The sequence below is a fragment of the Triturus cristatus genome, chromosome 3_1, assembly GCF_964204655.1.
Source record: "Triturus cristatus chromosome 3_1, aTriCri1.1, whole genome shotgun sequence".
In the NCBI taxonomy this organism is placed as follows: Eukaryota; Metazoa; Chordata; class Amphibia; order Caudata; family Salamandridae; genus Triturus; species Triturus cristatus.
The window spans coordinates 25,088,058-25,101,433 of NC_140583.1; the positions used below are offsets into that span (position 1 = coordinate 25,088,058).

The window sequence follows — 13,376 nt, forward strand, 5'->3', positions numbered from 1 at the left end:
AGACAGCAGCAGCGAGTGACAAACAAGCAGAGAGACTACCCTCTCCCCCAGAGCTGGGTAATCGAGATAGCAGCAGCGAGTGACAAACAAGCAGAGAGACTGCCCTCTCCCCCAGAGCTGGGTAATCGAGACAGCAGCAGCGAGTGACAAACAAGCAGAGAGACTACCCTCTCCCCCAGAGCTGGGTAACCGAGACAGCAGCAGCGAGTGACAAACAAGCAGAGAGACTACCCTCTCCCCCAGAGCTGGGTAATCGAGACAGCAGCAGCGAGTGACAAACAAGCAGAGAGACTGCCCTCTCCCCCAGAGCTGGGTAATCGAGACAGCAGCAGCGAGTGACAAACAAGCAGAGACTGCCCTCTCCCCCAGAGCTGGGTAATCGAGACAGCAGCAGCGAGTGACAAACAAGCAGATAGACTACCCTCTCCCCCAGAGCTAGGTAATCGAGACAGCAGCAGCGAGTGACAAACAAGCAGAGAGACTGCCCTCTCCCCCAGAGCTGGGTAATCGAGACAGCAGCAGCGAGTGACAAACAAGCAGAGAGACTGCCCTCTCCCCCAGAGCTGGGTAATCGAGACAGCAGCAGCGAGTGACAAACAAGCAGAGAGACTGCCCTCTACCCCAGAGCTGGGTAATCGAGACAGCAGCAGAGAGACTGCCCTCTCCCCCAGAGCTGGGTAATCGAGACAGCAGCAGCGAGTGACAAACAAGCAGAGAGACTACCCTCTCCCCCAGAGCTGGGTAATCGAGACAGCAGCAGCGAGTGACAAACAAGCAGAGAGACTACCCTCTCCCCCAGAGCTGGGTAATCAAGACAGCAGCAGCGAGTGACAAACAAGCAGAGAGACTACCCTCTCCCCCAGAGCTGGGTAACCGAGACAGCAGCAGCGAGTGACAAACAAGCAGAGAGACTACCCTCTCCCCCAGAGCTGGGTAATCGAGATAGCAGCAGCGAGTGACAAACAAGCAGAGAAACTGCCCTCTCCCCCAGAGCTGGGTAATCGAGACAGCAGCAGCGAGTGACAAACAAGCAGAGAGACTACCCTCTCCCCCAGAGCTGGGTAACCGAGACAGCAGCAGCGAGTGACAAACAAGCAGAGAGACTACCCTCTCCCCCAGAGCTGGGTAATCGAGACAGCAGCAGCGAGTGACAAACAAGCAGAGAGACTGCCCTCTCCCCCAGAGCTGGGTAATCGAGACAGCAGCAGCGAGTGACAAACAAGCAGAGACTGCCCTCTCCCCCAGAGCTGGGTAATCGAGACAGCAGCAGCGAGTGACAAACAAGCAGAGAGACTACCCTCTCCCCCAGAGCTAGGTAATCGAGACAGCAGCAGCGAGTGACAAACAAGCAGAGAGACTGCCCTCTCCCCCAGAGCTGGGTAATCGAGACAGCAGCAGCGAGTGACAAACAAGCAGAGAGACTGCCCTCTCCCCCAGAGCTGGGTAATCGAGACAGCAGCAGCGAGTGACAAACAAGCAGAGAAACTGCCCTCTCCCCCAGAGCTCGGTAATCGAGACAGCAGCAGCGAGTGACAAACAAGCAGAGAGACTACCCTCTCCCCCAGAGCTGGGTAATCGAGACAGCGGCAGCGAGTGACAAACAAGCAGAGAAACTACCCTCTCCCCCGGAGCTGGGTAATCGAGACAGCAGCAGCGAGTGACAAACAAGCAGAGAGACTGCCCTCTCCCCCAGAGCTGGGTAATCGAGACAGCGGCAGCGAGTGACAAACAAGCAGAGAGACTGCCCTCTCCCCCAGAGCTGGGTAATCGAGACAGCAGCAGCGAGTGACAAACAAGCAGAGAGACTGCCCTCTCCCCCAGAGCTGGGTAACCCAGACAGCAGCAGCGAGTGACAAACAAGCAGAGAGACTGCCCTCTCCCCCAGAGCTGGGTAATCGAGACAGCGGCAGCGAGTGACAAACAAGCAGAGAGACTGAGGCACAAACCGAAACCTTGGATTCTTGGAATCTGAAAGCGGTCCTGCGCTCTCATACCCAAGAAAGACAGCAATCCAACTGACTTTATATGAAACAATTGTTTTTTTTTTTTTTACTATCCCTGGGGGAGCTGTAAAGCGAAAGCTCTAAAACAAAACATATTTTTTACATTTTATAAGCAACAAACTTTTATATCCACCACAAACATTTGTGGGCTCTATTGTGAACATAGAAACTTTAAATCCATATCTTCATCCACAATCTACACTTCCTGGGCACTCTCAGTCGATGCCGTGTTTGATCTTGGATACCATAGGTTATTAGATCTTATCAAACATGAAACCCTTGTACTGGGCACATCAGACTTTTTTCAGACCACAGACCACATATGTTTCGCCCATACAAAGCTTTTTCGGGGTGAACATTGAGGGACACACGGAAGTTTACTTGGGCAGACTCATTTCCAACACAATATCTTGACTTGTAGTTGTTTAATGAACACCGAATATGTTTCCTGATTCGCAACAGCTCATTACAGACCCAATTCCGATTTGTTGATTCCAATATCTTTTATAACGATCGTAAAGACGCTTCTAAAAACAGAAGCATGGCATTTCACTCCCCAATTGTAGTGATCAGTCGAAGTAGAGCCGAAGAGACGGGGGTCAGCAGCAGCACACTGGACCGACGGACCCAGTGCTTAATTTGTGCCACGGCTTTCCGGTGCTTAGCACTGGCACTTATTTCTCAGCTCCGGGTCTACAGGCTGGTTGAGTCCACATGCAGTATGAATAATAATTTTATTCGCTACGCGCCTGCGCGCTGCTCAGAGTAGGTGCCACTGACTGTTCAAGTCTCCTCTCCTCGCCCCCCCATGAAGCGCTGATGTCGCACATTAATGCGGGCGCCTAAAACATTTCAAATTGGTTGCAGCAGCTCTGCCGCCCACCTAAATATGAGCCACACACATTACGATTACCGCCAGAAATTGAAGCAGCGTGGGTCCCTGCCTTGGCGTAGGTCACCAAGTTTGTGCCCCGCATTGAACCAATGAGAAGTGTTTTCACCCGCGGCCCGCCCAGCATACTGTGCAGCTGCCGCCTTAATCATTATCCAAAGTCAGAGGCAATCAGCGTGTCTTGCAGCAGGCCTCATCCGTCGCAGATTAATTAAAATGAAAAAGGCCGTCCCGCAGTGCCAGTAAGTAATGCCTTTTAGCAGCGTTATATTTGTCTGCAATGTTATCTTTGAAATGTATTATTATGCTAAATAACATTTTATAGTGTTGGACCCGTGGCTGCAGCTCTTCCTCCACTGCTGCTGGCTTTTAACTTTTGCAGCGAAATCTTTTTTTTAAAGTTAAAGCCAGCTGCAGTGGCGGAAGAACAGCAGCTATGGGCCCCACACAATAAAATGCTATTTTGCAAAATAAGCAATGTGAATGCTTTGTAGACAGATAGGCGTGGGCAGGCAGTCCGTCCGGTGGCCCCGTGTGATGCCAGCAGTTTCTGCAGAGAGGAAGAGACGCAGCAGGCCGCAGCAGGCCTGGGGGCAAGAGGAGAATCGGAGTTAAGTGAGCCCGGTACTGCCTCTCACCTTAAAGCAGCTCTGCGCTGTTCCTGCCTGTTCTGTCACTGTCCTGCCTGTGCTGTCCTGATTAAGCGGCGCCCGAGCCATGCTTGCTCTTTCTGTGCTGTGCGGCCTGTGCCTCTGCCTTCTGTGTAGGCGCTGTGCCAGCTCTGTCCGTGGTGTCATATCGTTCTGCCTGCACTGTACTTGTCCTGCCAAGGTTGTGCCTACTCTGTCTGGACTGTGCCTCTATTCTACCCTGCATGCTCTGGGCATATGCCCTGTCTGCTCTGTTCCTCTCCTAGCTGCACGTTGCCTCCGTGTGCCCTGCCTGCCCTCTCGATCTGCCCTACACCTGCACTATGCCCAGTGCTTAATTTGTTAAATTAGCGTTCATTTGGTTCGACGGGCACAGTGATTTTGTGGTTTTTGTTATAGCCACATAATCAGGACCACTGGCCATATTTTGAGCAAACACGGGACCGGAAGTCTTATATTTACTATGGGTAGCGCTGGTACTCGTGACCGCTGCACAATTTTGCGCTGCTCTTGCGTTTTTTTTAATGATTAGTATATCGACACATTTTGCATAGCTTTTCGCACCGTGACTGTCTGTGCAAAACCTTAGCAAATACGAGCCCACCCTCGAAGAGCGGTGACTTTGCATACCCTAGAAACACCAGCACGAGTACTTTAAATTACAGGGCAAAATTTGGGGAGATTTTTTATCACCTTCTGGGCAAACTCTGGACGTTGGATTTGTCTTTCCCTGTTAATGGACTGATTACTTCATTGTTCTGATTGAATGTATCTGTTTTTCAAACCACTACCGGAGGAAAAAACAATTCACAACAATAGATTTTGCACGTTGCCTCCGTGTGCCCTGCCTGCCCTCTGGATCTGCCCTACACCTGCACTATGCCTGCTCTCAGTTTGCCCCACTTACGCTACAACTGTTCGGCCTGCACTCTGCGGGTTTTAATGCTGCTGCTGCTGTGCCTGCTTTGGCCGTACTATACCAGTCGTGCCTATCCTGGCCCACTCTGCTTGTAATATGCCTGCCATGTCTGTGCTGTGTCTCCCCTGCCTGATCCTTGCTCTGGATGCTCCACCCACAGCTTTTTCAAAGTTCCTACAGAAAGGAAGTATTTTATTCATTAAAAAAAAATGATAATAAAAATGCAGTAGGGCTGGACTTCTAACCAAGCACTCTAAAGGTGACCCCTGGACTTCTAATCAAGCACTCTACAACTACCGGGCAGGGCCTCTCAATAACCCTTGGCTCTTAACCAAGCACATCGTCGCTGATCTAGAGGAGCCGCTCTGCTCACTAAGTCTCAGGCTGCCAAGCACGCACTCTATGATGCAATGGAAGAGACACTCCCATTTTAACCAATAACTCTACCCCTGAGTTGCAGGAGCAGCACCCGAGAGAACAGCTTACCTTTTCCAGGCTGGTGCTTGATGTTGGGCGAGTGCTCTTGACTCTGCTCTGAAGCGCGGTTCTCGTCGCTATAGGTCCTGTCTTCTTGGTGTGCATCAGTGTTGGCGTGAGCCCATGAGTACTGGCGGCAAAAAATTGCCTTGAGTGGCACGTTCAGTTAATCTTGTTTTTCTCTAATCAGGTGTGTGCCAGTATTCAGTGTTATATTTGTCTACAAAGTGGCTGATTATTCTATATAACATTTTATAGTATGTGGTGCTCACGGCCGCAGCTCTTCCTCCACTGCTGCCGGCTTTTAACTTTTGCGACGAAAGACATATTTTTTTCAAGTTAAAAGCTGGTAGCAGTGGCGGAAGAACTGCATCTGTGAGCCCCACACACTATAAAACATTATTTAGCATACTAAGCCATTTGAATGCTTTGTAGACAGATATAACACTGAACACGGGCACGTTCAGGTAGACTTGATTTTCTTGTTTTTTTGCCATCACCTGTGTACTAGTGTTCAGTGTTATATTTGTCTGCATTATGTTAAATTACTTTTTATAGCGTGGACCCATGGATGTAGTTATTCCTCCACTGCTGCTGGCTTTTAAGTAAAATAAAAAAGATTTATTTTGCCTGGAGTGGCACATTCAAGTAGTCCTGTTTTCTGTCATTAGCACACATTCTTGCAATGTTGTAAAGTAAAACTAAAAGTCCTACAACGCATTGCGTTATGCTAGTTCTTCAAAGCCTTGTACTGGCTAAAGGTAGCATACATTATGGGTCCCTCGGACGCTATTCAGAACAGCCCACCAAGTGCTGCCGAGTTCCTTCCTGGCCTCCAGTAATATTCAGGCATGAATTAAAATGCCAAGTTAACTCTGCCTCTGGTGATTAAATGTCTTCCTGGAGAGAGACAGGAGTTTTTTCTAGAGAGAGTTGTGACTGCTTGTAAGGTAGTACAGATGGTCAATATACCTGCTGCATTAAACGTTTACCATGCAGATGAAAAAGTGCATATAATGTAAAGTAGGTCAGTGTGTTACTGCTTCCGTCAGAGAGATCCTTTTGTTACCTGCAGTTTGTACGTTAAAATCCTATCATAGAACAGCAAGCTATTAACTAGTCTGAGTGTCATCAAAGAGCTGCATGCAAACTGCAAGTTATATATTACAGCTATATGTTTTTTTGCCCAATCTTTCATTATCCTAATCTTGCAAAAAGGGTTCATTTGGGTAGAAATCAATTCTTATTGGAGAGTAACCCTAACAATGCTGTTATGTTTTTAAATACTGAATTTGCGCTTTTCCATACTTACAACACTTAAACTATATTGCCTACAATGACAATCATGGATGACATGTGACTCCTATACCTTGTAGTCCTGTCTAATGTAACATTCCCTATATACTGATTTACACACGTAGGATTGTATCTATGCAGTGTGTGTATGATGCAAAGTGCTCTGATGCCTTACACTGGTGTGAGAGGCACTATAAAACTAAATTAATCTGAGAGACAGTGGTTATGTTATGGAGACTTGAAGGGCAGTGTTAAAGGGTTGTACTGAGGGAATGCGTGTGAGGGGTGGTCATTGGGGAGCACCAACAATGTCACACAGGGCACCACGCCGCCACCAGTGTTAAAGCCGGCCCTGAGCGAAGTAACCTTTTGCAAAGGGCAGGAATATTGCATAATGTGCAGTGTGGTGGTGGCGTGATGCCGGTCGCAGCAGGTCACGTCACCGTGTGGTAGTAGTAGCATGATGTAATATGTTTTAATACTCTACTTTACTGAATAACCCCATACCCCTTCGGCCACTCGTAGTGACTGTGACTGACTCATTCAAGTGTATTGCCTGATTTTATTCAGTTTATCGGTTTAGTGTTTTCACAACATTTTGGTTTATTTTGCCACATAAGCTATGTCAAAGTTGTACCTTTTAAATCATAGACTCTGTTAAAAATGGCATACCCTACCCCAGTATTGTCCTTTTCCCAAATCAGCACATACAGCACTGAAATTGTCCCTTTTCAATGCATTAGTGATTTTAGCTAATTCATTCCAAAATTGTGCTTTAAATGCACTTTTGATGTAATCTTTTTCAAAATGTTCAAAGGGCAGGGGAACCTCCTATCAAAACCTTATTATAAGGACGACTCCCTTGGAGAAATTTAGATCAGGTATATATTACATCTGACTTTTAGCACTGCCAGTTGACGATGTGGGTGGAGCTAATATAGTAAGTGGGTGGAGCCAGTGGAGGAAGTGGGTGGAGCCAGAGAAAATAGGTGTGGCCTCCTTCAAACATTTGAGCACCTGCACTTCATGTTTTACAAATTAAGCACTGGACGGACCCCTGCTCTGGATGGAAGCCCCAAAGCAGCTGCTGAACTGGGCTGTCAGGAGGCCTGCTAGAGGTCGAAAAGCACCGCCCGTGGTTGAACAGCTCCACCTGCGCTCCCACTTCAGTGAGTTGGTGGCAATACTGCGGCATCCGCAGGCCACTGTGTATGACAAGGCACTGATGGCTTACAGGACAGGCCTCACTGGAAGGTGGAACATCTAGAAAGGACGCTGACAGCCGACTGGACAGTAAATCAGCAAAACCACGAAAGTGGTCCCGGCGTCCAGCTCCCCGGATAGGGGGCCGGCACCTCTGAAGCCTCGATGGCTACTCAGCCAGGCAAGAAGGTGACCACAGCTAAATCCCAGGACTGTGCAGTGTTCTAGGGACAGACACACGACCTCTGCTTCGGAGAGGGACTTCTACCATCCCATGTAGTGGCAATGATGTCCGAGTCTACTCTCTTGAAGGCCTCTGAGGAGCCTGGCTCCAGAGTGTGTGATGCTCTGTTTCTGAGGCCTTCTTGGAGTCTGTTTATGCGGTCACCTCTTTAGCAGTGCATACATGCTGCTGATCTGGGCACATTGCTGTTGTAGTGTTATGTGCTCCTTACCTTAACTAAAAACGAAATATGTAAATAAAAAATAAAAACTTATAACCAAGCCTTACAAGAAAACTATCCGACGTTACTGGAAAACAAGGCTGACAGCTTGAAAGGAACAGGATTTTCCCCCAATTAACTAGCACACGAACCTATTGCTCTCACCTAAATCGTCATGTAAATCAATTTTCTAAGAGAAGTATAGAAATATAATGAACAATTAACTAAAAAAAAAGCACCAACCAAACTTCCACCGTATTAGAATAGCGCTCATGATTCCTCCCACATTTGAAAGATTTACCGACATGCTTCTGGTACAGCCTCGCCACAAAAGACGAGCGCAGCTTCAAAATGTTGGGAAACTGCATCGGGGAGGAAGCTTGCATACAAGGAATTAGCGAATCTATTGTGTTGTGCATGACACAGCTCGAAACACCCCCGGTCCAGAAACTGCTTCCAAGATCGTTACATAATGGTACCGACACTGGCCCAGGCTCAGGAATGGTGCCGGAGCTCGCAAGTGACGCTGGCGTGAGCGTGGTAACACCGCTTCACCATTCATCTGAAGGGGAACTATCCCAACATCACCCCATCTTAGGAGAGAGTCCTAAGCAGCCAGATACCTTCTTTGACACACATTCCACGCTTCCCCCACTTTGGTCTAAAAGGGGTCAGTGAATTGCCTTACCAAAGGGCACGACGCAGCTAGCCATTCTCTCCGTTTGGGGCTCTGACCGAACTCTGGGCCACAATAATGGGCGCCACAAACTATGGCATTCAATGGTATGGAGAAGAGAACGTTCTCTGCAGAGCATGAAGTAGAAACATATTACAGGAATGCGGCTTTTAATGTAGTGTACCAAAAAGAGGTCCACATTGGAGAAAGTACAGACGACCCTTATTGGCTTATGGTGTTTAAATTAATAATTCCAAATGCTCTCTTTTGAGGTAGTGTGGGCGAGCAGTTTAGGCTTACCAGAGGGTAGTGCTAACCATTTGTTAAACACACACAATAACTGAGACACACTCAAGAAGAAACGAGATCAATTTAGAAAAATAAAAAGCATTTTTATATACACATCTTAACACCAAGAAGTTCATAATTGGGCAAGTACTTTCCAGGATATCAATTTTTTACAGGTAAGTAAAATTGTAGCACAAATGCGTTTTTACGCTGTAATTCTTTTTCATGAAGAAAAAGGCATATGCTGCATACAGGTAAGTGCAATGGTATTCTGGGGGTCCACTTAAGGTGCTAGGGGCCCAAGAACCAAACTACCACCAGCAGTTCCAGTTTACCTGCTCTGGAGTGTCCGGGTGTAGAGATGCTTGAGGGGTTGGTAGCCTTCGGTAACCATGTAACTGTAAAATAAAACATGTAGTTATAGATTCCTTACCTTGGAATTACCCCCAGGTGTCAGACTGGATTCTGAGATATTTTCGTAGCAGTACCCCTGCACGTCGGTAGGTGGTGTCTGTCAACTCTGCGTTCGTCATCTGCATCGTAGTAGCCAGGTAGCCAGGATGACGCTGCTGTGTCTACTTAGACGCAGCCCCTGCACGCTGATGTCAGTTCTGACACGACTTTCCACACCAGAAGTGCAGAGCCATGCAAGACACTGACCACTGGTGCACACAACTAGGGCCCTGAAATGGAGTCCCTATAGTTCGCAGAACAGGGAGGATGGGTAGAGCGGTAAGGAATCTATAACTACATCTCTCTCTTACAGATACATTGTTACCAAAGGTAAGTAAGTTGTTCATTTGAAAGACACTGTAGTTATAGATTCCTCACCTTAGAATAGATACCCCAGCAATCCCAACCCCGGAGGTGGGTCTATGAACTAAGCTCGCACCAGGAAGTCCTGGAGAACAGAACGGCCGAAAAAGCCGTCTCTCCGGACTTGGCTGTCCAGGCAGTAATGCTTAGTAAATGTGTGCAGGGATGCCCACCTGGCTGCCTGGCAGATGTCAAGCAGGGGAACTCCATGTCCCAAGGCAGTATTGGCTCCCGTCGCCCTGGTAGAGTGGGTGCGTAGCCGCACTGGAGGTTCCCTTTTTGCCAAAGAGTAGCAGATCTTAATGCATATGACAACCCATTGAGGGATGGTACATTTGTGCACTGCCTGACTTTTCTTGGCGCCCACATAACCCACAAAGAGTTGATCATCCACCCAGAAGTCTTTAGTGCGGTCAAGGCAGCGCACGTTTTGGGTCCAGACGGTGGAGTCTCTCCTCCTCTTTGGAAGGGAGCGGAGGCGGGAAGAAGGTGGGCAATGTGACGGTCTGGCCTAAGTGGAAAGAGGTAACCACTTTGGGCAGAAAAGAAGGCCTAGTAAGACGGACCACTTTGTACGGATGATCGCAAGAAAGTGAGGCCTGGAAGATAAGGCTTGACGCTCACTCACCCTGCGAGCAGATGTGATGGCAAGCAAAAAAGCAGTCTTTAAAGAAAGGTGACGAAGAGGACTATTATGTTGTGGCTCAAAGGGAGCACTCGTAAGATAAGTGAGAACAAGATTCAAGTCCCACTTGGGCATTACAAAGGAGAAGGAGGAAAGAGATGAGCAATGCCATTCAGAAATCTGTTAATAGGGGACTTGAAAAGAGAAGGCTGATCTGGAAGCGAAAAAAAGCCAAAATGGTCGAAAGATATTCTTTAAGGGTGCCCAGAGCAGAGCCCTGCTGGGCCAAAGAAAGAATGAAGAGGAGAACCTCAGAAAGAAGGGCGGAAAGGGGATCCACAGCTGTTGCTGTGCCCCATGCCACAAATGTGTTCCATCTACAGGCGTCTACCGTTTTAGTAGAGGTACGCCTGGCTGCCAAGATGACGTTACATACTTCGTGAGAAAGGTCGAAAGCTGTCAACTGTCGCCGCTCAATTTCCACGCAAGGAGGTGGAGGCAGGACAGGTTCGGGTGGAGGACGGTCCCCTGTTGCTGCGACAGATGATCCTCCCGATGAGGCAGTCTGATCGGAGGATGCTCAGGAGCTTGGGGTACCAGACACTTTGCGCCCAGTCCAGAGCCTCAAGAATTACTTGAGCCCGGTCGCACTTGATCTTCGTCAGCACTCTGGGTAGAAGTGGTACAGGCAGAAAGGCATACAGGAGGCCGCAATTCGACTCATGATGAAAGGCGATGCAGAGCGAGTGCTGCCTTCGAAACTCCAGCGCACAGAACTGCTGACATTGAGCGTTCTCTTCGGTCGCAAATAGAGCTAACCAAGGCTCTCCCCACTGCTGAAAGAGACCGTGCACCACATCCGAGTGAAGACACTATTCGTGATCCATCATGCACCTGCGGCTGAGTTAGTCCGCACTGGCGTTCAGGAAACCCGCCAGGGGCCGTATTTTGCATTGTGATTGTCTGTGCCCGGCACACCTTTTAGAAGGTGCATCGGGCGCAAGCAATCACAATGCACCCTATTCTTATGTATAGGCTGCCCCCAGAGCAGCCGCAAACTCGCACTGCCCCCAGGGCAGTGCATTCATGTGAAAACACATTTCCACAGTGCAGGGGGCACCCGCCTGCACTTTTACAGGGTAATAGAGATCCCCTTGCAGGCGGGTGCAGTCACTGACTGCACCCGCCTCTAAGGGGATGTCTTGGGGGTCCATGGAATCCCCTTTACCCCCTGCAGAGGGCTGCTCTCGGGATGCGCACTGACAGTGCGCCTCCTGAGGGCTTATTTGACTCTGTGCCCGCTTTTGTAATATGTAATAAGGAATTCCCTCATTTGCATAGGGCACACACCTATGCAAATGAGGGAACACCCTCTGAGGGTAGCGCTGGTGCTTTATGTGCGCCAGGGCTATCGGGATTATAGATGGGGAACCAAAATCGTCTGCGCCCCTTCTAGAATACCAAAGTGACCCAGGGGCGTGCAAAGCGGGCGCAAACGCTCTTGCGCCCCCGGGGCACTTATTGTAATACAGCCCCAGGTGTTGAACCACCAGGGGTATGCCCTGATGTTCCAGTCATATCCAAAAGAGAAGAGCCTCTTGATATAGGGTTCATGACCCCACCCAGCCCTGTTTGTTGAAGTACCACATGGCGGTGGTGTTGTCCAGAAACACCTGCACTTCCTTTGACAGAAGGAAGGAAAGCCTTCAGTGCAAGATGGATCGCCCGAAGCTCCAGAAGATTGATGTGGAGCCCGGACTCCGCTGGAGGCCAGAGACCTCTGATCTCCGCCTCTCCCATGTGGCTGCCCCATCCCAGGAGTGACGCATCCGTCGCCACTGTGAACACTGGTTGGGGAAGGGAGAGGAATCTGCAGCTGACCCAATCTTGGTTTGTGAGCAACCACTGCCACTGACTCACAGTCCCCTCCGAGAACTGGTCGGCATTAGAAAGATTGCCCTGATGCTGCGCCCACTGGAACTTCAGGTCCCACTGCAGAGCCCGCATATGCCATCGGGCATGACCTACCAGCAGGATGCCATGAGGCCCAGCAGCCTCAGAGTCATTCTCATCGAAATCCGGGTGTGAGAAAGTGGCTCTGTATATACTGTTCCCAAATAGGTACAGTGTGTACAGAGTTCACAGCCCCCAGAGGTTTGGCAGAGGCTAAAGTTAGATATAACCTTACTCTCTTAAGTGGTAGCTTGGTCGAGCAGTAAGGCAGTATCAGAGGACAGTTTAAAGCATTTGTTGTACACACTCAGCCAGCAAATGGTCTCACACACTCAAGAACTGAACTCTAGGCCAATGGTTCATATATAAAAAATATATGCTTGTTTTATTTTAGAACCAACAATAGGTATCATGGTATACTTTCTCAGAATTAGATGCTTTACATAAATACTTTTGCAATATGCAATTTACTTTTGTAGAACGTTACAAGTGGTTGCAATAGGCAACACAATTTTAAACACAATCATGCTTTGAGTTCAATGGAAGTTTCAAGTTATTTGCAACATATTACTTTTAGGATTACTTTTGGGATTACAGGACTGGATCCTAGATTCAGTCCTGGGTCAGTACTTAGAATCAAGTGATAAAAGTCGACTTAGTTACTGTTATGATTTTTAGACAATATTTTGCTATTTTAAAAGTTGACAGAAGAAATTTCACAGAAAAACAGTCAATCGTTTCCTATGGAAGAAAATTGGGTTACTGGTAAGTACGATTGTGAATATTTTTCCAAGTCAGTGCTGGGTACCAAGATCCAGCACTGGGAGCTCACCTAAGAGCAGGTGAGTGTTTTCGTTACTCGGCTGATTTTTAGTGAATATTTTAAGGTTTTCAAAAGTCCACACTTAGGAGAAATTTTAGGAAAAACCAGTCAATGTTACCCTATGGAGAAAATTGAGTTATCGGCTTTAAGCGAAGTACTCGACTGGCAGAGTTAAGGTTCTGGGCATAGACTCGGGTGTCTCCCAGGGTCAGGTAGGTACAGTTGTTGCACCCTAAGTGGCACAAGGGCAGCCGGGTGCAGAGAGAGTTAGGGCCAATGTTATCCTATGGGAGGCAGGGGGCCTTGGTTGGT

At 48.3% G+C, this 13,376-nt stretch overlaps 1 protein-coding gene across 6 annotated transcripts in view; it reads right to left on the reverse strand.

Annotated features, from left to right (window-relative positions):
• Window positions 1-13,376, reverse strand: part of ATG13 (autophagy related 13) — a 487,446-nt gene that overhangs the window by 325,982 nt on the left and 148,088 nt on the right. The gene's annotated exons all lie outside the window — the stretch shown is intronic.